Raw genomic sequence first — 25089 nt, forward strand, 5'->3', positions numbered from 1 at the left:
GGCTACACAGCAAATCCCTTAGGGCTCCCAGTATTTGTTTGTTTGTTTGTTTTTTTCCTAAAGACAGAGAGACATTAACAGGGAAGAGAGAGAGAGAGAGAGAGAGAGAGAGAGAGAGAGAGAGAAGGAGGGGGAGGGGGAGGGGGAGGAACCTCCATCACTGCTTTGCAGCTTATTGAGCTTTCCTACCCCCCATTTGAATGGTGCCTGAGTGCTTAAACCTGGCTCCATGTGAATGGCAATGTGTGGGCTCTACAAGGTGTGCCACAGCCCGGCTCCTATCTTTTATAAGTAACTGGTATTCACAGCTTTTTGTTTGTCTGATTGTTTTTTGATTTGTTGAATTAACGAATTAGTCTTTTTGGGGTTTTGTGTGATTTAAAATGATAGGGTGACTTTTTTTCAGGGAGGGATGAGGGAAATAAAAGTGGATTTATGCAGTGCCTTGGACATTTCATCTAGCATTTTAGGAATCTATGAGAGATAGCCATAAATGAGGCTGAATCATACCACTAACTATAATACATATGGAACTCATACTCTCAGAGACATCGTGTATCTTTAAGATTATAGAAGTTATCTTTTTTTTTTTTTACTTATTTGTTTATTTTCTTTTAGATACAGACAGTGCAGAGGGCATAAAAGAAACCACAGCATCAAAGCTTCTTTCAATGTGATAGGGGCCAGACTTGAGCCTGCACACATAGCAAAACATCACACTGCAAGTGAAGTGTCTAACTAGCCAAAGATTATAAAATTTAACAAACCTTGTAGTCCTTTGTCCTGACTTTTAAAATTGGGCCCAGGAGCCTAATCCTGTGACATAGTCACAGATATGAAAACTTCAGCTTGAACAAATACAGGCCTCAATCAAATGACTGAATTGTGCAGAGCATGAAACAAAAAGGTTTTCTCACACATATAAAAACCAGGATGGGTTACTAAGAATGATTTGTAAAATTAGTAAGTCAATATTCATGAAAGTCATCAGGATGCTTCCCTGACACTGCAATTATTATTATACTAAATCTCTTTTTAAAGAAGACTTTTAAGGGGGCTGGGAAGTGGCACACTGGGTTAAGTGCACATATCATCATGTGCAAGAACCCAGGTTAGAGCCTGTACTCCCCACCTGTGGGGGGTCGAGGACAATGCTTACCTAGTGGTGAAAGCAGGTCTGCAGGTGTCTGTCTTTCTCTCTAGCTACCCTCCACTCACAATTTCTCTCTGTCCTGTCAAATAACATAGAGAGAGAAAGGAAAAAAGAAAAAACAAAAAACAGTCCACTAGCAGCAGTGACTCCATAGTGCAGGCACTTAGACTCAGTGACAGCTCTGGTGGCAATAAAAACTAAAAAAAAAAAAAAAAAAAATAGAGAGAGATTTTTAAGATGATAAATGCCATGATCTCATCAAATATGATGCCAAATCCATTGTTAAAAAGACAATAAAAACTGTCGTGGATGTTTATTAGAGATCAAGTTCAGTGTTAAACCATCAACACACATAATTTCATTGAATTCTCTTAAAGAATCCTTTGATCTCATCCCCATGGTACAAATGATACACATTCAAGTACATTGAATAACTTACTTGAAGCCACTAATTTAGTAAGTGGAAGAGTCAGACTTCTAATCACGAGTGTGATGCCACAGAGGTCAAAATTACAAGGCAATGAAAAAATCAAGGCAGTTTAATGAGACTAGAGGTAATCTTTTCTAAAATATTTATTCCATCCAATCAAAACAGCCTGCATTTATACTTATAACATGAGTAAATTTCATGGTTCCAGGAGATAACTAGCAAATTGCATGCTCAAAGTCACACAAAGTTGCATGGATTTAAGAAAGAATTTTATAATAATAAGATCAAGAGTTTAATGAATACTTTTCCCAAAAGAAGAATTATTTTTTATTAAACAAGTAAAGAATATCTTTACTGATTATAATTGCTGTTTTAAGAATGGGATTTAATGCCATTAAATGTATTGGGAAAACCCACTAAGAGTTAACATTTGTGTATTAGGTAATGAAATTGCCCAAAATAAATAAAGCAATTAAATTTTATTGGCAATTTCCTCTTTTATGCTTATTTCACGGGAAGTCAGAAGTTATAAAATCATAAAATTATTTTTATAACAAACAGAATTTAGGCCATTTTGCAAAGAGTAGAATCTACTTCCCAAGACTCATTATTTCTTCCTATATCTCATATATATGAAAATAGCACTAAGTTTTTAGTTACTTCTTACAAGTTTGTTCAGTGTGCTGCTGGGCATCTAAAGTGACCAGTCTTATGACTATATTTTACAATTATGTGATAGACTGTGATTATTTTGTTTCCCAAAACTAGATTTATCATAGACTATCTATGACTATAATGTAAGGAATATATGTATATTTAAATACCATACATGCTTATATTCCCTAAATATTATACATACATAGAAAAGCAAAGAAAAATCGCTAATGTCCAACTTTCAAGCTTTATGGATGATTGAAATAAGTGTGAGTGCAAATAGGCTGCTTTCATAAAGCTACAATCCAGTTTAGTTACCAGGCAGGCTTTTTTATCTTTAAAGACATTTATTTGTTTTCTTTATCTATATTCAACAGATAAATATAGCCATGTGTGGGTACTCTTCACCTCTTCTTTCACACAGCATAGTGACCTCCAGTTCCTCTATTTTGCCTAGGGCCCGGCAATATGATATTTCTTAGTTGCAGAGTAATAGCTATTGAGTGTATGTCCCATAATTTTTTCTCCATGATTAAAATGGATACTCAATCATAAACTATGAATAAATGGGTTTAAGACTTAAATGTAGCTTTCAGACTTATAAGTGAACAAAGTAGACTGTAAAAGCAAAAACCTTAACTATTTGGAATCCAAGAGTTTCCACTGTAAACTGTCTTCCTATACATATTTTTTATTAAAGGCTTTATAAGTTGAGATATCTCAAAAAGGTGGGACATGAAAGGTACATGCATGTCTTTTCTCCAGAATACTATAGTATATGCAGCTCTGACTTCCAAGTACTAATACTTTTAAATTTTATTATTGAAAGGTTAATGATTTAACAGTACAGTTGGAAAATGGGTACAATTTCTTATCTTACCAGGATAAGTGTGTGCAAAACACTTTCACCCCCATTACCTGGTCCATTATCCTGTACCAGGACCTGAAACCCCCTCCTCCCTTCATCCCTCCCTGTCCTCATTCCTGAGTCATTTATTTTGGTCCAGTAAACCAACCAGACCAAGTTATATTTTATGTTTCCCCTTTATGCTCTTATTTCTTAAATTCTCTCCATGAGGGAGTCGGTCATGGAGAGAATTTAAGCTGTAGCACAGCGGGTTAAGCACAGGTGGCGCAAAGCACAAGGACCGGCATAAGGATCCCAGTTCGAACCCCGGCTCCCCACCTGCAGGGGAGTCGCTTCACAGGCGGTGAAGCAGGTCTGCAGGTGTCTATCTTTCTCTCCTCCTCTCTGTCTTCCCCTCCTCTCTCCATTTCTCTCTGTCCTATCCAACAATGACAACAACAATAAAACAACAAGGGCAACAAAAGGGAATAAATAAAAAAAAAAATCTCTCCATGAGTGACATCATTCTATATTTATTTTCCTTCTGGATTTTCTCACTTAACAATTTCTTTAAGCCCCATCCAAGATGAGGTGAAGAAGGTGATTGCATTGTTCTTAATAGCTGAGTAGTATTCCATTGTGTTTATATATTACAACATTCTTAGCCACTCATCTGTTGGACAACTAGGTTGCTTCCAATATTGGGCTATTATGAATTGTACTTCTATAAATGTAGATATATACAGCTCTCTTTGGGTAAGCATTGGGAAATTGTGCAGATGTGGTCGAGTTAGGCTGGGCCCACAAACCACCCTATGCTAGTATGGCCAGTCCCTTTATCTAAATACCAATCTTCTGTTTTGTCTTACCAATGACTAAAGGTCTCCTCCCCACCACGTTACCCCCTCAGGGTATTGCTAATTCCTGTCAGCTGAAACCATAGCAATGGTAGCTAAGGAAGTTCCCAGCTTGCCTTTTTCTTTTCTCTATCCCCTTTCCTAGCCATCTCTGTTCCTGACTTGCCACTTTTATCCCATAAAACCTACTTCTGTTCCTGGTTTCACTCTCCTCTTCTCTCCTCTCTTTTCTCTTCCGCATCCCAACCTGGAGAAGGGCTGGTGTACAGAGCGGGAGGTGGCCATTGCAGTTTGGTGCCATGTGGTTTAACCAGCTGTGCTCACACCGGACTCTGGGGCTTTCCTGTGTGAATAAAGAGTTGTATTACCACACAACCACGAGTTCCTGGATCCTCTCTCCCGCCCATAATGCTAGGCCGGCTGGTAAGTGTGTTTGTTTCCTTAGTATATATCCCCAGGAGAGGAAATGCTTTTTCAACTAATTTTTGATGTACCAAGGTATGAAGCATGTGTGATTCCATCACTCCTGAACTTAATTTTGTATTTTTTATTTCAGATAAAGAGGGAGAAACACCACAACCCTGGAGATGGCTCCAGTTCCACATAGTGTTGAAGTCTGAACCTTGCTAGTGACCATGGCAAGGACTGTACCCTACCAGGTAAACTATCTTATGATGCATGCTTCCCAGTATGAAGAAGAGCTGGGGTTTTTAAAATGTCAGTCAAAGTAGCTGACATATTCTGTAATTCTGACAGAGTTGAAATAATAAAGAACATTATAAAATATTTCAAGGTTATGATAAAACATAATGAAGTACTCTATCTTTCATAACACATATTACATAGCTTTTCTGGACTCAGTTTCCCATTTGTATGCAGAAGATAACTTGATTGCATACTATCCAAATCCTGCAGAAAGATGAATGATCTTCAGTATACTGCTGAAGAGCTTGTATTTATATCCAACTATTGGAAGCCCATTTTCTTATTTCTTCTAATTACTCTAATTTTTAGATAATATTTCCATTATGTTACCTTAATATATAATGATTGGCGGAGGTTTCTTTACAGATACTTATAATATACAGTTTGTTGTTTAATGGCATTAATTTTATTTACTGTGAGTAACTTTGGAGGAGAGGGCTATGAGACCAAGTGTCACAAGCTATTCTACAATCTTTTGATATTGATGTGTCAACTTAGGTTTTCATACGTAATCTCTCTGTGAAGTGGATAGAAATTATATTCTCTTATTTATATCTGCAGAACATGTCACCTCACAGTGAAAGGCATGTCAGCAATATCATGCTGACAGGAAGAATGGTCTGTGTCAATGATAACAAACACGTTCCTGTTCCCTGACCTTGCCCTTTATCTTCTGAGTGTCACCTCTCATACCTCCTGGGCAAATTTTAAAATGACCACCCTGTCAAACTTTTCACGTAGTGAGGATATCCAGATTACTCCACTTGCCAAATGCAGAAAATGTCACTTGCAACAGTGCAAAAGTCACCTTTGTTCTGACTCAGCAATGGCCAATGGCAACAACTGAACCACGTGAAAGAAATGCTGCTTGCTCTGGGAAGATACACATTTTCTAAAGAAAGAAAACTATTTTGGACCTTTTAGATGTGACAGCCTTTCTTGTTCACACTCAGAAAACACCTTCTCTAGATTCTTCTGGTTGTCAATTAGCAATGTTTTGCCAAGAATACTTTCACTGAGGCTGTTTTTAGAACTGAAAAAAAAAAAAAAAAGCCTGTGAGAGAAATGAGGAATTTAGAAACATTGTCAGTGTTGATTCTTGAGTTACAATATTTTTGTAAACACAAGAGTGGGTTAACTTTTTAATCAGAAAGACTGACATTTTTTGCTGCTAGGTTTAAAAAGGAAATTCCATGAAAAAATAGTAAAACAATAGGCTTAGACTGAATTTACATTCTGAAGCAAGTCACATTACTTAGCACCTGGACTGAAAGAGCAAATAAGGCCAAGGTTGGAATTCTTCAAACATCATAGGGTAAGGAACAATTTAGAATAAATGGTTCTGTTCCTCAGTTATAGTTCAATGTCTCTCATCCTGACTAGCTTTTCTGAAAATAAATCGTTCTGGATCCTGACACACAGAGATCAAGAAAGGAATCATGGTTGACAGTTAAAAATCACAATGATATTAAAATGAAGCAGAGAGAATAGTCAAAGGGAAAAATAAGAGTATTTTCATAGGGTTCTAGTCTATAGGTTTTTTTCTAGCTATAATAAGATATTTTACTGAAAAATTATTTAAATTTATTAGGCCATCTAGTCTGACTCCTTTTTATAAAACCACAATGAACTCGTTACATGGTTAGGTGTATAATGTTTTAAATACAGAGATATGATTTAAATATAAGATGTGATTTTGACAGAAATAGGATAACACAATCTACCTAATAAATGATTTATTTTATTTAAGCTCAATAAATTATTGAGATAGTGTCATGTGATAATTATTAACTTTGGGAGCAGAGATTCAAGAGTTCAAATTGTAACTCTGAAATATTGCCTTCACTTTAAGAAGTTTATCTGCTATTCAGTTTCCTCCTATTACAAATGGTAATGCCAATAGTATCCACCTTGCAAGGTTACCGCAAGTTAATCTTCATAAAATGTTTGCAATGGGGAGTCGGGCTGTAGCGCAGCAGGTTAAGCGCAGGTGGCGCAAAGCACAAGGACCGGCATAAGGATCCCCGGTTGGAACCCCGGCTCCCCACCTGCAGGGGAGTCGCTTCACAAGAGGTGAAGCAGGTCTGCAGGTGTCTATCTTTTTCTCCTCCTCTCTGTCTTCCCCTCCTCTCTCCATTTCTCTCTGTCCTATCCGACAACGACAACAACAATAATAACTATAACAATAAAACAACAAGGGCAACAAAAGGGAATAAATAAATAAAATAAATATTAAAAAAATGTTTGCAATGCCACCCAATCGATGTCAACTGTTAGAAATATTGTTCTGTCTCTATTCAATAAATAAATATTTAAAACAGAAATACACATAAAAAAAGAAATATTGTTACTTATAGTTACCAATAATCAAACAAGGGAAACTAAACAAGCAGATTCTATTCTTTAAGATAGAAATAGTTTTAGTGTACAGCAAGAGTCCTTAGAGTCCTGTGTTAAGAAAGGCTCATGTATGTACTAGGTGATAACAGTGTCAAAGCAGGCTAAAATATTTCACATGGTGAGCTCTGAAAGTGCCAAGAACCCCAATGAGCTCTAAATATAAATCATGAGCCTGTGTAGCATTCATCTTGGGCTAATTTATGGATCAGGAATTTAATCACCCCATAGCGAGGCTTTTAGAGGATGAGTAAAATTGGATGAGACAAGCATATTTACTTTAAGGGCTATGATGCTTCAGCTCCTATCAAATCTAAACTGTTTGAAATTTTGATACATTATTTCTAGTCAGGAAACAAAGAAGCCAACACTTTCCTTCACAGGAATTATAGGATGCTGATAAACTAACCAAGTTTTCATAAAAGCAGGATGAGAAAGAAGTTCTCAGTATCCCACTAAGTGGATGAAATAATTGAGATAACAGTGTTCAACATCAGATGACTGCTAAAAATACAAGAACAAACACAGAAACAAAAGCCAGACAGAATTTTCAGGGCATAGGGCTACTACCATTAATTTCTGGCACTGAAAATTATGGAGGTCCTGGGCACATAGCTACAACTGTTCATACTATATAGAGTGGTGCAGTTAGAGTGAAATACCTCTGATAATTGTTTCTATTATGATAATCAGGGAAACAATAAACTTTCCTCCCTTCTCTGACAAATTTGTTAACTCAGTCCTCAAGCCTTGATTATCCAATTATTCCTAGTTAAAGTATTTGAACATTGCTGGTAAATACATAACTTTCTCACATAGTATTTATTATTATTATTATTATTATTATTATTATTATTATTGTTACTAGGGCTTCACAGTTCTTAGTTGACATTTACTTATTTATTTATTGTCACCAGTGTTAGCTGGGGCTTAGTGCCAGCACAAAGAATCCGCCACTCCTGGTGGCCATTTTTTTTCTTTCTCTCTTTCTCTTCTTTTTTTTTCCCCCTCCTTCCTATTTTATTTGATAGAACAAAGAGAAATTGAGGCAGGTTAAGATATAGAGAGGAAGAGAAAAAGACACCTATAGACCTGAATGATGCATAACTGCATATCAATATGACCCCTTTCTTCTCCCTTCTCGTATTCAATCCATCACTAGGTACTGCCAAGCACTCTTTCTTTCTTTCATTTCTGAATGATTTTGTGCAAACAAATGATATGTCCTCCTTAAAAGTTTGATAGATTTAACCTGTGAAAACCAAGTCCCAGAATTTTCACTGGTCATTTATTTTTAGAACTTCTCCTAAATTTTTGGTTTCAGGCCTCTTAAAAATTATGAAGTCCCTCATCCCAAAGTGTTCTTACTTTGTGGGATCAATAACCAATACTGACCACAAATAAGCCTAGGCTGGTCAGTACTCTGGTGAAAGAAAAATAACAGTGAAAAGGTCATAGAGATAGTTCACTAAGCCGTACATATGGTTAGAGGCCAGGAACCAGACGGGTGTACCGTGACAGCAGGATAAGGCACCACTAACATGGTGTCCCTCCTTTCCTCTCTGGATGGAAAAGGCAGTCAGGGAATGGTGAAGTTACACATGCTCAAGGTCCCCACTCTGAAGAAAATATATAAATAAGTAAAAATAATGATAAGCACATTAAATTTTAGCTTAGTAAGTACATTCAATAAAATGACTTAAGAATTTTAAAAGATGAAGTTTTATAGATGCAAGTTCCTTTAAGTTTGAAAATTGCTATTTTTTCCACCTAGCTAATTCTTACTCCACAATAGATGTTTCAAATCACACAGTAATCCCAACTGAAGGATCTTTAAAACTAAGCTTCAAACATTTTCTTTATGGTGCTATATACATTTGCCAGAGCTAGGGAAAAATGCCATTAAAATTGCCTTGACTTGTTAAATTCTTAAGGTTTTATAGGAAAAATACTCAATAAATTCAAATAAAAATAAGATTTTTTAATCCCAAAATAACTAAAAACCCTCTAGGAATTTATTACTTTTGTTTGCTTTTCTACTTTTCCATATGGCAGATAAAGCCACTGTAACAAATATTTTCTTTGTTTCTTTCCTCTGATCCAAGTCCAAGACAATTACCAAGATGTACTCTTTCCCTGAAAATAGAGGAACACAATTCTCAAAGAAAAAGAAAAAATCCTGAAAACCTGATATATCTATACCTCCCAACAGGCTGAAATTATTTGGAATAAATATGGGACTGTTACTAAAAATTCAAACTGTTAAGCTAGTAACACTTCAGTATTCTATAATGTCTAACTGTACTATTTTGTAGGAATTTAAGAACTCATCATTTTAATAAAAAATTAATTTCCAGGGCAGTCGGGCAGTAGCACAGCGGGTTAAGTGCACATGGCGCAAAGCACAGGACTGGCCTAAAGATCCTGGTTCAAGCCCCCGGCTCCCCACCTGCAGGGGAGTCGCTTCACAGGCGGTGTCTCTCTTTCTCTCCCCCTCTCTGTCTTCCCCTCCTCTCTCCATTTCTCTCTGTCCTATCCAACAACAACGACATCAATAATAACCACAACAATAAAACAACAAGGACAACAAAAGGGAATAAATAAATAAATTTAAAAAAGAAAAAGAAAGGAAGAAGTAAAATTTAAAAAAAAATTAATGTCCTTGTCTGAGATTGCACAAAAACTTAAGATTTAAGTATATGTCATGTATATCTTCTTTTTTCAGTTCTTGCATTATTGATTTAATATTGATTTACAAAATTATAAGATAATAAGGTAATAAATTCATCATGTTCCCACCACCAGAGTTCTGTGTCCTCATCCCCCCACTGGAAACTGTAGTTCTCCCATGGTCATAGATATGGGTTAACTTTATACTTATATCTATATCTATCTGTCTATATATATAATTCTTTTGCCCATTTTTTATACTTAACTCTAATTTTATTTATTTTATATTTTTTAAATTTATTTAAGAAAGGATAAATTAACAAATCCATAGGGTAGGAGGGGTACAACTCCACACAATTCCCACCACCCAATCTCCATATCCCACCCCCTCTCCTGATAGCTTTCCCATTCTCTATCCCTCTGGGAGCATGGACCCAGGGTCATTGTGGGTTGCAGAAGGTGGAAGGTCTGGCTTCTGTAATTGCTTCTCCGCTGAACATGGGCGTTGACTGGTCGGTCCATACTCCCAATCTGCCTCTCTCTTTCCCTAGTAGGGTGGGTCTCTGGGGAAGCTTTTGCCCATTTTTTAATGTTTCTGACTTCACTTTTTTTCTAAGTCACACCTACACCTGTTACTACTTCTGAGTGTCCTTCCTTTTTCCCCTTATTTTCTCTTATAAGGAAAACAGTGCCTGACTTCTTCTGGTATTTACCAGATTTGTTTTTCCTTTCTTCCTTTCTGTGATCATATAAAAAATATGATTCCTAGAGACAAATACTTTGAGTCCTGTGAAAGCGGAATTCAGAGCCCTTTGGTCTTTCCCCCTACCCTTTACCTTCCTGGCACTATGGACCAAAATTGTTTTGGGGTGAAGAAGGTAGGAATTCTGGCATCTGTAATTGCTTCTCCACTGGATATGAACATTGTCAGATAATACCCACAGCCTGTTCCTATCTTTCCCTGGAAAGGTAGGGCTCTGGAAAGGTGCGGTTCTAGGACACATTGGTGAGGTCATCTGTCTTGAGAGTACAGGATGAAATCATAGTAGCATCTGAAACTTGGTAGTTGAAATGCAATAATATATTAAGCAGAACAAACTGTTTAATAAACAGGGACCAGAAATTAACACTACGGCAGATGAGTTTAGGGACCTTCCGGTGGAGAGAAGCTATTAAGTCTATTTTAGGTATGTTCCGAGGGACCCATGTCTTTACCAACTATTGCTTGAACTAGATAGTAAACATGGAGGTAGACTAGAAATGTTGCTTAGAAAGATGTATCAGAGTTCAGAATACAACTAGAAAGTCAGGTGTTTTTTAAAGTGATTTAATAATGATTGACAAGATAGTGGTATAAGATGGATACAATTCCAGACAATTCCCACTACCAGAGTTCCATATCTTATCCCCTCCATTGGAAGATTCCCTGTTCTTTTTCTTTTCTTTCTTTTTTACCTCTATCTTTTTATTTTTATCTTTACTGAGGGGATTGATGGTTTATAGTCAACAGTAACCTACAATAGTTTGTACATGTGTAACATTTCTTAGTTTTCTACATAACAATTCACCCCCCTCCAGTCTTCTGCCATTATGTTCCAGGACTCGAACCCACTCCTGAGTCTTTTACTGTGATGCAATACATCAAAACCAGTATAAGTTCTGCTTTGTGCTTTCTTATTTTTCCATTTCTTTTTTATTTTTAGTGATTTAATAATGTTTGACAAGATTATAGGATTAGAGAGGTACGAGTCCATGCAACTCCGACCACCAGAGTACCATATCCCATCCCCTCCATTGGAAACTTAGCTATTCTTTATCCTTCTGGGAGTATAAACCAAATATTTTTATGGGGTTCCGAAGGTCTGGCTTCTGTAATTGCTTCTCCACTGGACATGGGCATTGGCAGGTTGATCCATACCCCCAGCGTGTTTCTATCTTTTCCTAGTGGAGTAGGGTTCTGGGGAGGTGGGGCGAAGGGGGTTTCCAAGACACATTGTGAGGTCACCTGCCCAGGGATGTCAGGTTGGTGTCATGGTATTGTCTGCAACTTGGTGGCTGAAAAGCATTAAGATATAAAGCAGAGCAAATTGTTGACTAATCATGAACCTAAAGGCAAGAATGTAGCAGATGAGATTTGGGGTCTCCATGTTGGAAGATGCCAGAAAGTATATTTTAGGTTTATTTTAAGGGGCTCATGACTTTACTAATTTTTCCTGAGCCCAATAGCTAATATGCAGTGGGCTGAAGGTATTGTCTGGGAAGATGGAGTCAGAGCTGGGAATGGGATTAGAAAGCTGGATCAGGGTAGAGAGTAGCTCCCAAACACAAGAAAAGACTTTAGGAGCAGTGTTGCAAGTTTCTCTTTCTCTCTGCTTCTCTACTTTCACCTTCTCCCCTCTTTATTTATCTCTGTCTATCCAATAAATAAAAATATGATAAAAATAAAATTTAAGAGGAGTCGTGCGGTAGCGCAGTGGGTTAAGCACACGTGTGAAGTGTAAGGATCCCAGTTCCAGCCCACAAGTGGTGAAGCAAGTCTATAGGTGTCTATCTTACTCTACCCCTCTCTGTCTTCCCCTCCTCTCTCCATTTATCTTTGTCCTATCTAACAATTACAACATTAATAACAAGAATAAAAAAACAAGGGCAACAAAAGAGAAAATAAATAAATATAATAAAGAAATTTAAAAAATGAATTAGAAAGTTGAATTAGGGCAGACAGTAGCTCCCAATTTTGAAGAAAATATAAAAATTCTATTAACTTTACCCCATCAATCTGACCCAGTGCCCACATCCATTCATATGTAGCATAGAAGCCTGTGAAACCCTGTCAGACTGAGATCATAGTCGCTGATGACAGCTGGGAACATTCTAGGCTGCACTCAGCTCAGGAAAAGTCTTCTGTGAGTGGTAAAGTAGACTGAACCAGCTTCCCTTCAGAGAGTGAGGCAGTCCTCACTGCTGCTAGTCCACAGTGAAGGAAAGATCCTGGAGAAACTCACAAAAGGACCCATGATGATGTTCTTGATGGAAGTGACCAGTGATAGTAGAAAAAAGGGCCTGATGGAGGTCTAGGCCTAGCTTATCCATGTGGAAATCCAAGGATTCCAAAAATAGGACTCTAGGTGATAAGGTGGCCTAACACTGACCTAGAAGGACATCCTTAATTGATCCAATCTCTTGGCTTTTTCTAATTTTAGTAGTCCCTTCTTTATGTGATGACTTAGACTTTCTCCCAGTTGTTAGAGTGTTGTGTATCATTTGTTGTATTCAAACCAGTGTTAGGTTTATGGGGTGTGGCCTCAAGTTAGGGAGAAAATAGACCTAGGATTTTCGTGAGTTTTTGGTTAACCTTAAGTGAGTTAAGCGCATATGGCACGAAGCATAAAGACCAGAGTAAGAATCCCAGTTCCAGCTCCCTGCTCCCCACCTGCAGGGGGTGTTGCCTCACAAATGGTGAAGCAGGTTTGCAGGTGTCTATCTTTCTCTCCCCCTCTCTGTCTTCCCATCCTCTCTTGATTTCTCTCTGTCCTATTGAATAACAACAACATCAATGGCAACAATAACAAGAATGGCAATAACAAGGGCAACAACATGGGGAAAAAAGGCCTCCAGAAGCTGTAGATTTGTAGTGCGGCATCAATCCCCAGCAATAACCTTGAAGGCAAAAATAAATAAATAAATAAAAATAAGTTTTTTCTGCATTTACTTGTTTGATGACTGTTCATTACTTGATATTCAATTTTTGCCAATATATCTCTTGGCCAATTGTATACAATGTTTTTTCTAGTGATTATCAAGCAGTGACTGTTATGCTGATGCTATGTCAGAAGAGATTAAAAGATGAAAGAGTATAACTTTCTTATTGTCTTTTGTATAGTTAGTTGAGTATATCAATAGAGTGAGGGAAGTGAAGTAGGGGGTAGGAGAAGTGAGTGTCTAGACCCAAGTAGTGAATATTTGATTAGAGAATGTATGGTGCCTTCTTTAGGACATTCTACTAGGTTGTCATGCTTATTAAGTCTAAGTCTAATCGTGGAAGGCTATTAGGTACTTTTACTTTGAGGTATATACAATGACCCTTACTTACGAACACATCTACACATGTACCCTGTACCCAAGACCCTAGCTTATATCAAGTATCTATAACTTTTTTTTAGAAAATACATCATCTGAAATGAAATTAGGTAGTCCCTTGATTTAGGGACAATCTTACCAGGTTAAAAGGAAGGGAAGGTTGAAATCTCAGGCATGTAGTCTCTGGAGACAGACAGTCTGCTGCTAAAAGGCTTTATAGCAGCATGACTTGGCATGGTGGCGCTGGAAACATTTCTTCAGTAGTGAGACGGACAGAGGCAGTAAAACAGGGTAAGGGATCAGGACAAGATATATCATGAAATACAAGCAAAGTCCCAGATATTCCAGGATTAGGAGAAACACAAGATTTTAAAGAGAATGGGAAAGATCCCTTGCTGTCTCATAAAGAGTTTAAAATGATAGTAATTATAATTTTAACCAAGTTATTTGGGAGCTTGTATTTCTCTGAAAACTCAATGGTTGGAATTTACTGTAATATACTTGGCCTCACCATGTTTTATTCCATTTAAGGATATCTGCTTATAACAATATTTTAGACACTGACAAGACTGGATAATTTTGATCTTTTTGACCTGAAGCTGTAGGTAACTTAGGAAAAATTTAAAAAATCTATTGTTTCAGTAATTCAAACCCAATGTCAGAATTCAACCGACTTACAAATTTGGAACATTACATATTTAGACATATATATATATTCAGAACTAAAACGTTGGCAGTTAAAGAACTTGAAATATTAAGTCTATTTCCCCTCTGGCATATTGGTTTAATAGTGATTTATAGGATTATATGGTAGTAGGAGTATATTTTTACACTGCTTCTACCAGCAAAGGTCTGTGTTCCCAACTTCACCCTCCTACAATAACCACTACAGTTCTTCCATAGTCTTAGATACGGGTTGACTTTTTTATTTCATGTTCATGTATTTGATTCTCCATATTCCACATGAATAGAACAGTTGTGTAGTTGTTCTTTATCTACTTACTTCACTGAACATAATCTCGAATTTTATTCATTTTACCCCAAAGACCACAATATCACCTTTTAAAAGAATTTCCTCTATATGTTCTTTCTGCAGTATTTAACAAACCAATACTCCAGTTCATTCCTAGGAAATAAACTAGGAAGAAGCTACACAAAAGGTGTTTGAAGTCTGAAAGGTGTGGTACTTTTGCTCCCATCTTTGGATGGGACAATTTTTACTGCCACAAGAAAACTTCTGATAGTTTGTCTGATTTTAGTTTTTTGGCTTCTGTGCATGTGTATACATGCATATGTGTGTGTTATTAGTGGAGTTTTGCCTCTTCAAGATGAATTTCTCAAAAAGATAGGGAGAGTGAAAAAGGCAACACAGAACTGAAGTTTCACTCTTCCAAATGAACTATCTTGTCAAGCCTACTTTTAGCCATTTTTCCCTATTGTCTGTTAAAGATCTATTTATTAGAGACAGAAAAAGAATGACTTGCAGGAGTCTGGTGGTAGCGTAGCAGGTTCAGCACACAAGCGCAAGGACCCGCTGGAGGATCCTGTTGGAGCCTCAGGCTCCTCACCTGCAGGGGGGTGGCTTCACAAGCGGTGAAGCAGGTCTCCAGGTTTCTATCTTTCTCTCCCCTTCTCTGTCTTCCCCTCCTCTCTCCATTTCTCACTGTCCTGTCTAACAACATCAACATCAATAACAAAAACAATAATAACTACAACAATAATAAAAAAAGGGCAACAAAAGGGAAAATAAATAAATAAATAAATAAATATTAAGAAAAAGAAAAGGAAAGGAAAGACTTGCTCTGACACATAAGATGCTAGGGCTTAAACTCAGACTGTATGCATGAGATTCAATACCTTATCTACTGCACCATCTCTTTCACCACATCTTTGTTGTTTAAGATATTGGGCTGGGTCTTTACATGCCATACATCAGATAAGAGTTTAATAACCAACATATATAAAGAGCTTGCCAAACTCAACAACAAGACAAAAAATAACCCCATCCAAAAATGGGGGGAGGACATGGACAGAATATTCACCACTGAAGAGATCCAAAAGGCCGAGAAACACATGAAAAAATGCTCCAAGTCTTTGATTGTCAGAGAAATGCAAATAAAGACAACAATGAGATACCACTTCACTCCTGTGAGAATGTCATATATCAGAAAAGGTAACAGCAGCAAATGCTGGAGAGGGTGTGGGCTCAAAGGAACCCTCCTACACTACTGGTGGGAATGTCAATTGGCCCAGCTTCTGTGGAGAACAGTCTGGAGAATACTCAAAAGGCTAGAAATGGACCTACCCTATGATCCTGCAATTCCTCTCCAGGGGATATATCCTAAGGAACCCAACACACCCATCCAAAAAGATCTGCATACACACATATTCTTAGCAGCACAATATGTAATAGCCAAAACCTGGAAGCAGCCCAGGTGTCCAACAACAGATGAGTGGCTGAGCAAGTTGTGGTATATATACACAATGGAATACTACTCAGCTGTAAAAAATGGTGACTTCACTGTTTTCAGCCGATCTTGGATGGACCTTGAACAAATCATGTTGAGTGAAATAAGTCAGAAACAGAATGATGAATATGGGATGATCTCACTCTCAGGCACAAGTTGAAAAACAAGATCAGAAAAGAAAACACAAGTAGAACCTGAAATGGATTTGACATATCGCACCAAAGTAAAAGACTCTGGGGTGGGTGGGTGGGGAGAATACAGGTCCATGAAGGATGATAGAGGACCTAGTGGGGGTTGTATTGTTATATGGGAAACTAGGGAATGTTATGCATGTGCAAACTATTGTATTTACTGTTGAATGTGAAACATTAATTCCCCAATAAAGAAATTAAAAAAAAATTCTATCCTAGTGGTTTGAGAGGTGGTGCAGTGGATAAAGCATTGGACTTTCAATTCCTGACAGCATATGTACCAGAATGATATCTGGTTCTTTCTCTCTCCTCCTATCTTTCTCATTAACAAATAAAATCTTAAAAAAAAAAAAACTACCAAAAAAAAAAATTGTAAGCCGGGAGTGGGGCAGTAGCACAGTGGGTTAAGTGAACGTGGCGCAAAGCACAAGGACCGGCATAAGGATCCCGGTTCGATCCCCCAGGCTCCCCAAATGCAGGGGAGTTGATTCACAATCAGTGAAGCAGGTCTGCAGGTATCTTTTTCTCCCCCTCTCTGTCTTCCCCTCCTCTCTCCATTTCTCTCTGTCTTATCTAACAACATCAATAACTACAACAATAAAGCAACAAGGGCAACAAAAGGGGAAAAAAAAAGATATTGGGCTGGGGAGATAGCATATTGGTTATGCAAAAGACTTTCATGCCAAAGGCTCTGATGTCCCACTACTAGCCAGAGCTGAGAAGTGCTCTGGTATCTCTAACTCTGTATCTTCGTCTCTAATTCACTCTCTCATTAAAATAGAATAAAATACAATAAAATAAATAAAATAAAATTAATGTATATAAGAAGATATTTTCCTACCAGAGTAAAGATCCCGGTTTAAGCCACTGGCTCCCCACCTATAGGGGGTTTGCTTCACAGGCAGTGAAGCAGGTCTGCAGATGTCTTTCTCTCTTCCTCTCTGTCTTCCTTTCCTCTCTCATTTTCTCTCTGTCCTATCCAACAACAATGACAGCAATAACAATGACAGTAATAGCAATAACAGCAACAACAATGACGACGATGATAAGCAACAAAAGGGAAATTAAAAAAAAAGGGCAACAAAAGGGAAATAAAATAATAAAAAAAGAAGATATTTTCCTTAACTCTTCTGGAAGAGGTTACTACAGATTAATACAATGTTATTATTTTTCATCTTTTAAGAATCCATTTTGGAGATCTTCAGAACGTTAAGCATCACACTGATAATGATGATATTTTTAAGATGTTTTTCAATATAAAAATGTTTCATTTATATAATTGAATTTCAGGAATCTGACCTCCTATGAGATAGATAAGGCAAACAAACAAAAAACCAAGGTGCTGATTTCCTGATTAAGAAAAAAAAAAGACGCGGAGGCGGTAGTATTGAACCAGGTTAAGCAGGTATATTACCATGTTAGACTGGGGTTGGAGCTCTTGCTTCCCACCTGCAGGGCGGTCACTTAGCAAGCTGTGAAGCAGGTCTGCAGGTGTCTATCTTTCTCTCCCTCTCTCTAGCTTCCCTTCTCCTCTCAATTTCTCTCTGTCCTCTCTAAAAAATTGAAAAATGGCCACAGGATCAGTGGATTTGTAGTGCAGGCACAGAGCTTCCGCAATAACACTGGAAACAAAAACAAAACAAAAAAATTTGAAAGGAAAGGAAAAAAAAGGAAAAATGGCCACAGAAGCACTAGATTCAGAATGCTGGCTCCAAGCTCCAGCAGTAACCCTGGTGGCAATGAAAAAAAGAAAAGAAAAGAAAAGAAAAGAAAACCCAAGATGTGAAGCAAAAATGTGGCTCACAGTTCCTAAAGAATGCTGAAACTCAGGCAAATATCAAGTCTCCAGATTCCCTATCCAGCCCATATATCTGTCTTAAGCAAGTTGATTTTTCTAATGTCTTCAAACTTATGGTCTCTTTCAACTTGCCACTGAAAACTTCAAGATGAACTTTATAATAGTTACCATAAAAATAATGTCCTAAGAGCTAAATATATGAAAAACTGAAAAAAAAAATCAACTACACAAAAGCTCCCATTACAGTAAGATACCTATCAGCCAAGAAACCGGAGTTGTGGCCTTTTTACTCTACAGATTAGTTTTGTGTCTTAGATCAAACAACCTGTCTGGCATTCATCTTCCCTATTTACTAGATGAAAGATTTGTATGAGGTCCTAGCTACACATAAATTTCTAAAATATTAGTAAAAGAATCTGCATTCCTTAAAAAATAACCTTTTGTGTTGTTCTCCCTCATAATTGCTGGAATGAGCTTCAGACTGCGATATTAAGGGTTGCCAAATCTTTAACAATTTGGACTGTGGAACACTAACTTAAATCCACCTGTGGGAATAGATTTGGAGGCAATACACCATCTCAGCTTGCTCTGTTTGTGTTTTCAAAACCACTAAGGGAAGTCAGCTAGAAATTGGCTTTGGAAAAATACAGAAACCCCATATCAGACTTGACAAGAAAGATAATTCTATGCCATATTAATAACTTTCATATTAGTAATTTCCTATTGCATTGTTTTTGGATATAGTTATGTTGGCACAAAATACGAGCAATATGGATATAATTGAATGTGATCTATTGAAATGCTCTAACATGGCACAGGTGCATGTTATTTGAATGAATAACTCGTGTGACTTAAAATTTACATACTTGATAAATTGCAAACTTATCTAGTGTGACATCAAGAGGAGTGTCTAACTAATCTGCATTCTCTGAGTCTCTCCTGGGAATCATCTTGAATTTCTTATCACCATTCATCATTAAGTCACAATTTTATCTTGAAGATTTTCCAAAAAATGAAATGGTCACTTTCATAATCAACAACAACTACTCCATACTTTTCACTTTCTTTTTAAAAAATATCTTTATTTATTTTAACGAGAGAGAGAGAGAGAGAGAGAGAGAGGGGGGGGGGGAGAAAGGCCAGAGCACTGCTCAGCTCTGGTTTATGGTGATGCTGGGGATTGAACCTGGGACTTCAGAGCCTCAGGCATGAGAACCTTTTTACATAACCTTTATGCTGTCTCCCCAGCCCACTTTTAACTTTCTTTCTCCTCTTCTTCTACATTCTGACCTTTAGAAAGATAAATATAAAGAGGAATACATACTTCTCACCATTGTTCAGCATTACTGCCCACAAACATATCTTTAGGTCCAGCAGACAGGCCTGTGGTTAGTGACTTTTTAGTCATTCCTTTATAAGGTAAGGTCATCCAGTTCAACTCCAAAGGCTCAATGCTGATCTGCTACTTCTCTAATTCCAGAAAGTAGCTTGCTATCCGAGCACATAATTAAAGAGACCAGCAGCATATTTTCCAGAATGGTGATGTAATATTTCGGGGAAGTGTCTGTTGGTAAAGTCAGTAGCATATTCACCTAGCCATTACCATATTTGGCTAGGAGAAGGCTATTTTCTTTCCTTGTCAACTATTAAAGTCAAATCCATTAGTTGTTTCTGGAAGTATTGTTTGAATCCAAGCTTTGTTCATATCACAATTAACTGTAAATAACCTGATGCATATGAAACTATGCAGAATTTGAGGAAGCTCTTCTGCTGATTTCTAAGGTGTGACATTCATGTCAAATTAGTAAAATTCTCTTTGCTTTAGAATTCCGTGCTAAAATTAGTAAAATATGAATTCACATCACTTAGTTGCGTTACAGGAAACCATGAAAGTGTCTTTATGAAAACATGGTATGGGACCTGGTGGTGGCTCACCTGGTTGAGTTTTCCCCCTACAGGTTGAGCACACAGGGCATAAGAACCTGGGTTTGAGCCTCTGGTCCCCACCTGTAGGGGGAAAACTTTTTGAATGGTGAAGCAGTGTTGCAGTTGTCTCTATGTTTCTTTCCCTCTCTATCACTTCCTTCCTTCTTGATTTCTGACTGTATCTATCCAATAAATAAATAAAACCGATATTTTTTTATCTTAAAAAATAAATAAAAGCATTGTATTTTCCAATTAAGTAATAGGAATTAACCCTTTAGAATAGTTAATCCTCCATATTTACAATGGAGGTGAAGTTCTGAAGTACAGTTACATTAGCAAAAAATACAAACAAAATGGTTTACATAAGAGACTCTAATGCCTGAGACACCGTAAGTCAGACCTGAGAACTGTTCTAGGAAAGAAAAAGAAAGAGAAAGAAAAAAGATGTGTAATTTCCCCAATGTTTAACTGAACTCTTTAGGAATGTAAGTTGCCTAAGTGCTTTAAAATATTTTAACAATTCCCACTTCTTTTTAAAATTTTTTATATTTATTTATTTATTTTCCCTTTTGTTGCCCTTTTTTTTTTTTTTACTGTTGTTGTAGTAGTTATTATGTTGTTACTGATGTTGTCGTTGTTGTATAGGACAGAGAGAAATGGAGAGAGGAGGGGAAGACAGGGGAGGGGAGAGAAAGACACCTGCAGCCCTGCTTCACTGCCTGTGAAGTGACTCCTCTGCAGGTGGGGAGCCAGGGGCTCGAACCAGGATCTTTATGCTGGTCCTTGTGCTTTGCACCACCTGTGCTTAACCCCCTGTGCTATTGCCTGACTCCCTACAATTCCCACTTCTTAAAGTGTATCTTTTAAACAACAGAGATTGCCCCTCAAAAAATTGCAATTTTTGTCTACTTTTTATCTTAATAGGGGGTGTATTTTATTATTTTAGCATACTTTTATTCCTTGTTAAAGGAATAAATATTTTTGTTTACTAAGGAAATTCCAAAAGCAATTAGAGTTGCACAAATTGTGCTCCTTTTGTCCTCACTTGCAAAATCATGATTTTTTCCTGGAAAGTGCAATATAAATAGGCAAAATGGAAATATAACTCCTTTCATGCTCTACTAATTACAAGGCTACATTAGCACTGGAAAATTTTGTTTACAATTATGATTCCAAAGGAAAGCAAACCCAGGAGCAGATGAGTAACAATCCAGGCCCAGTTGGAATATATTATGTGTATTACTTTTTAAGAAAAATGAAAATACTTTTTTTGTACTAATCCTTCTGGTAAAGAAGACAAAAATGTGATGTCCTGACATTTTCTACAATCTGTAGATGAGTATCCTTTACTCTTTGAAAATACAAGTCTACTTTGAGTTTACCTTTCTGTTCTTCTTTCTTAGCTTCTATTTATGAGTGAGATCCTTCCATACTCATCTTTGTCTTTCTAACTTAGCTCACTTAGCATAATTCCTTCTAACTCCATCCAAGATGGGTCAGAGAAGGTGGGTTCATTGTTCTTCATAGTTGTGTAGTATTCCATTTTGTATATACACCACAGCGTTCTCAGCCTTTCATCTGTTGTTGGGCACCTGGGTTGCTTCTAGGCTTTAGCTATTACAAATTGTGCTGCTATGAACATAGGTGTACAAATATATTTTTGGTTGGGCCTTATGGAGTCCTTGGGGAATATCTCTAGGAGAGGACTTATTGGTTCATATGGAACGTCCATGTTTAGCCTTGTGAGAGTTCTCCAGACTGCTCTCCACAGAGGCTGGACCAATTTACATTCCCACCAGCAGTACAGAAGGGTTCTTTTGTCCCCACAGCCTCTCCAGCATTCATTGGAGCTGTTCATTTTGATGTATGCCGTTCTCACAGGGGTGAGGTACTATCTCAGTGATATAGCATCTGCTGATCCTAACTTAATCAATGCAACGATTACCACCTCGACATGCTTCACTTCAGACTGTGTCTAGAGATGTCAGGTGTGGAATGTCAATCCTTCAGCCTCATTACTTGGGTCAGACCTTTCCTTTCATAGGATTTCTCTAATTCCATTTCAGGTGGTTCACTTCCTAACAAAGTCCCAAAACATAGATATAGACCAGGTCCCATGAGATAGAGCACATGTTCACATGTATCCATAAATTAGGGCAAAATAGTCTGCAGTGAGTCAGTATGAAGTTCATAATGAAATAGTGTCTACTTAGACTTAGATACCCTCCTTACCTACTTCCTATTACACTTCCCTCACTCACTCCAAAGCTAACCTTATCAAAGCAAGGACTGCAAAAGCTGAATAAGGGCAAGAGACTGACATACTTTAACGATGACTCTTTAGTCACTGTCAGGCCACCCCATCAGCTAGGGCCCTAGTTGGGGAGTCCTGAGATTCCCAAACAGACATGATGGGCGTAGATCTTGAATAAATCCCTCTCCCTAATATTACCAGCCATCTCTATCAGGAACAAAAGAATAGACCCCTTTGTGGACCCCCCATAGGACCTTGCCCTTAACTTGGATCAACAACAATAGAAAATGTTCCATCCTCTGAAGGGAGGATAGATAACATACTCTATGCTAAGTATGATGAGTCATACTCACTTGAGGAAGAAGAGTCCTGAAATCGGAGTGGCTTGGAATGTTTCTACTCAGGACCACAGAATGTGAGCTCAGATCTACAGGGATGCAGAGGTCACATAGGCTCTTAAGCTGAATATGGGCCCCAGATCAGATCAAATCGATGGGGTTTACTGTCAACAATATTTATACACCTTTCCCATATTTGGGAACAACTCCTTCCCCTTATCCAGCTTTCTGGTCTTTTTCCCAGCTATGATACCATTTCCCCAGACAATAACTTGGATCATCCTGCATATCAGATTTCAGGCTCAAGGGAAAAATAAAAACAAAAACAAAAAAACTAGTATAGCCACAGGCCCTTTGGAATAGAGCAAAAATAGGCCTACTAACTATCTATCAGACCTAGGTAAATGGAGACCTCCCCCCAACTCTTCATTTGCACTATTCCAGCCTTTAGGTTCATAATTAGTCAACAACTTGTTTGGCTTTACATGTTAACTCTCTTTTCAGCCACCAGGTTCCAGATGCTACCATGATGCCAACCAGCCTTCCCTGGACAGACAACCCCAGCAATGTGTCCCCAGAAACCACCCCACTAGGAAAAGAGAGAGACCTGTTAATGCCCATGTTCAGCGGGGAAGCAATTAAAGAAGCCAGACCTTCCACCTTCTACATCCCATAATGACTCTCAGTCCATATCCCAGAGGGATAAAGAATAGGAAAGCTATCAGGGGAGGAGATGAGATACAGAGTTCTGATGGTGGGAATTGTGTGGAGTTGTACCCCTCTTGTATTTGTCAATATTTCCTTTTTTATAAATAAAAAAAGAAAGTACAAGTCTAGCATGATTACTTTGATTCATCTTCCTTACTAACAGTGCTTCAAGAAGTTGCAGTGCTTACAAAAATCTCAGGGGAATTAAAACTATCCAATCTTATTTTTTAAAGAGTTTTTTGCACATTTACTAGTGTGAACTTTCCCTTAATTATTCTTTTCTACAAAAGAAAAATTGTCCACTGCTGATAGGAGAAGTACAGGCACAATACCCTTTCTCAGAGTGGAGACACAGAAATGCTAGGGAATTAATAAAATTCACACACTACACAATGTTATAGCCATTTTGATTTTGAAATTGTAAAATTTTGGGTTAGGATGTTTTTCATCAAATTCATTTTTGACATGTCACTGAAGTGAGATGACTAGAAAAGTAAAAAGGACAGAAGACTTGAAAGGGAAGGGGAGGCAATGCAAGACTGAAATGCCATTTCATACCCATTTCTAGTTTTCCCAGGAAGAATCTTATTATTATACTTTATTTTGATATTATAAATAATGACTCAGAAAGTTTTTCCGCATGTCTTTTCTCTTCCTTCTTAGAAGAAAATATTATTTTTCTGTAGTTATCCCTCCAATAAAGAAATAAAAATAAAAGTAATCCCACATCTCTGTGGGAGAAGACTGACTTCACAGCTGACAGAAAAGAGAAAAAAAAAACAATGCCAAAAAAAATGGTAAAGTTATCTCTTTTGTGTCCTCTTGGATAGAACTTGAAGACATCATGTTAAGTAAGATGAGCCAAAATAGAAAGACAAATACGGAATGATCTCACTGATAAGTGGGACTTAACAAACAGGGAGAGAGAGGGAGAGAACACAAGTGAAACATGGACTAGACACAGTGTATTATAGGAAAGCAAAGGACTCTATGGAAGAAGGGGAGAAGGGAAAAAGAAAACTGTGAGTCTGGTGCACAATTAAATTGTATGCATGTGTCAGTGACAGCACTGTAAAATATTAACCCACTCAATAAAAAAAAAAAAAGAAACAGGGTTTAATGTGTCCTATATCATTTCTAGAAACGTTTTGACATTGAAATTCATAGGGAAAAACAGTCTAACTCCTTTAAAGATTAATTGTGAATGCTTTTAATTTAGCCACACATGAAAGTTCTGTGAGGTACCTCTACTGTTTAAAATACCTGTTTACTGAAATGCTTTTTTACCTCATTGTAGAAAGTAGTAAAGTATAATTAGATTATCACAGTTGAAGTCTCCATTCCCAGATATCCTCAAGGTTTCTCTCCCACTGTTTTCAGATTTTATCAGGTATATCAGCTTCTCCATTAAACTTTTGACGAATGATACTTTCCCTCATTTGAAGATGTAAAGAAGCAGAGAGATTTATTGAGTGAAGTTTCAGAAGGGGCATTTGGGATCAGGCAGTGGCAGACGGTAGAGAACATACATTCCAGTGCATGAGGACCCACCTGTAGGCAGGGGAGAAACTTTACAGGCAGTGAAAATAATACTGCAGTGGGCTGGGCGGCAGTGC

The 25089-nt window shown here is 37.5% G+C and overlaps 1 long non-coding RNA gene across 1 annotated transcript; it reads left to right on the top strand.

Moving 5' to 3' along the window:
• Nucleotides 1-4514: 4514 nt before the first annotated feature.
• Nucleotides 4515-23607, top strand: LOC132538321 (uncharacterized). The gene is made up of 2 exons (XR_009549715.1): nucleotides 4515-4600; nucleotides 23270-23607. It is a non-coding gene; the product is annotated as an uncharacterized LOC132538321 (long non-coding RNA).
• The last annotated feature ends 1482 nt before the right edge of the window (nucleotides 23608-25089 follow it).

The sequence above is a fragment of the Erinaceus europaeus genome, chromosome 4, assembly GCF_950295315.1.
Source record: "Erinaceus europaeus chromosome 4, mEriEur2.1, whole genome shotgun sequence".
NCBI classification, from domain to species: Eukaryota; Metazoa; Chordata; class Mammalia; order Eulipotyphla; family Erinaceidae; genus Erinaceus; species Erinaceus europaeus.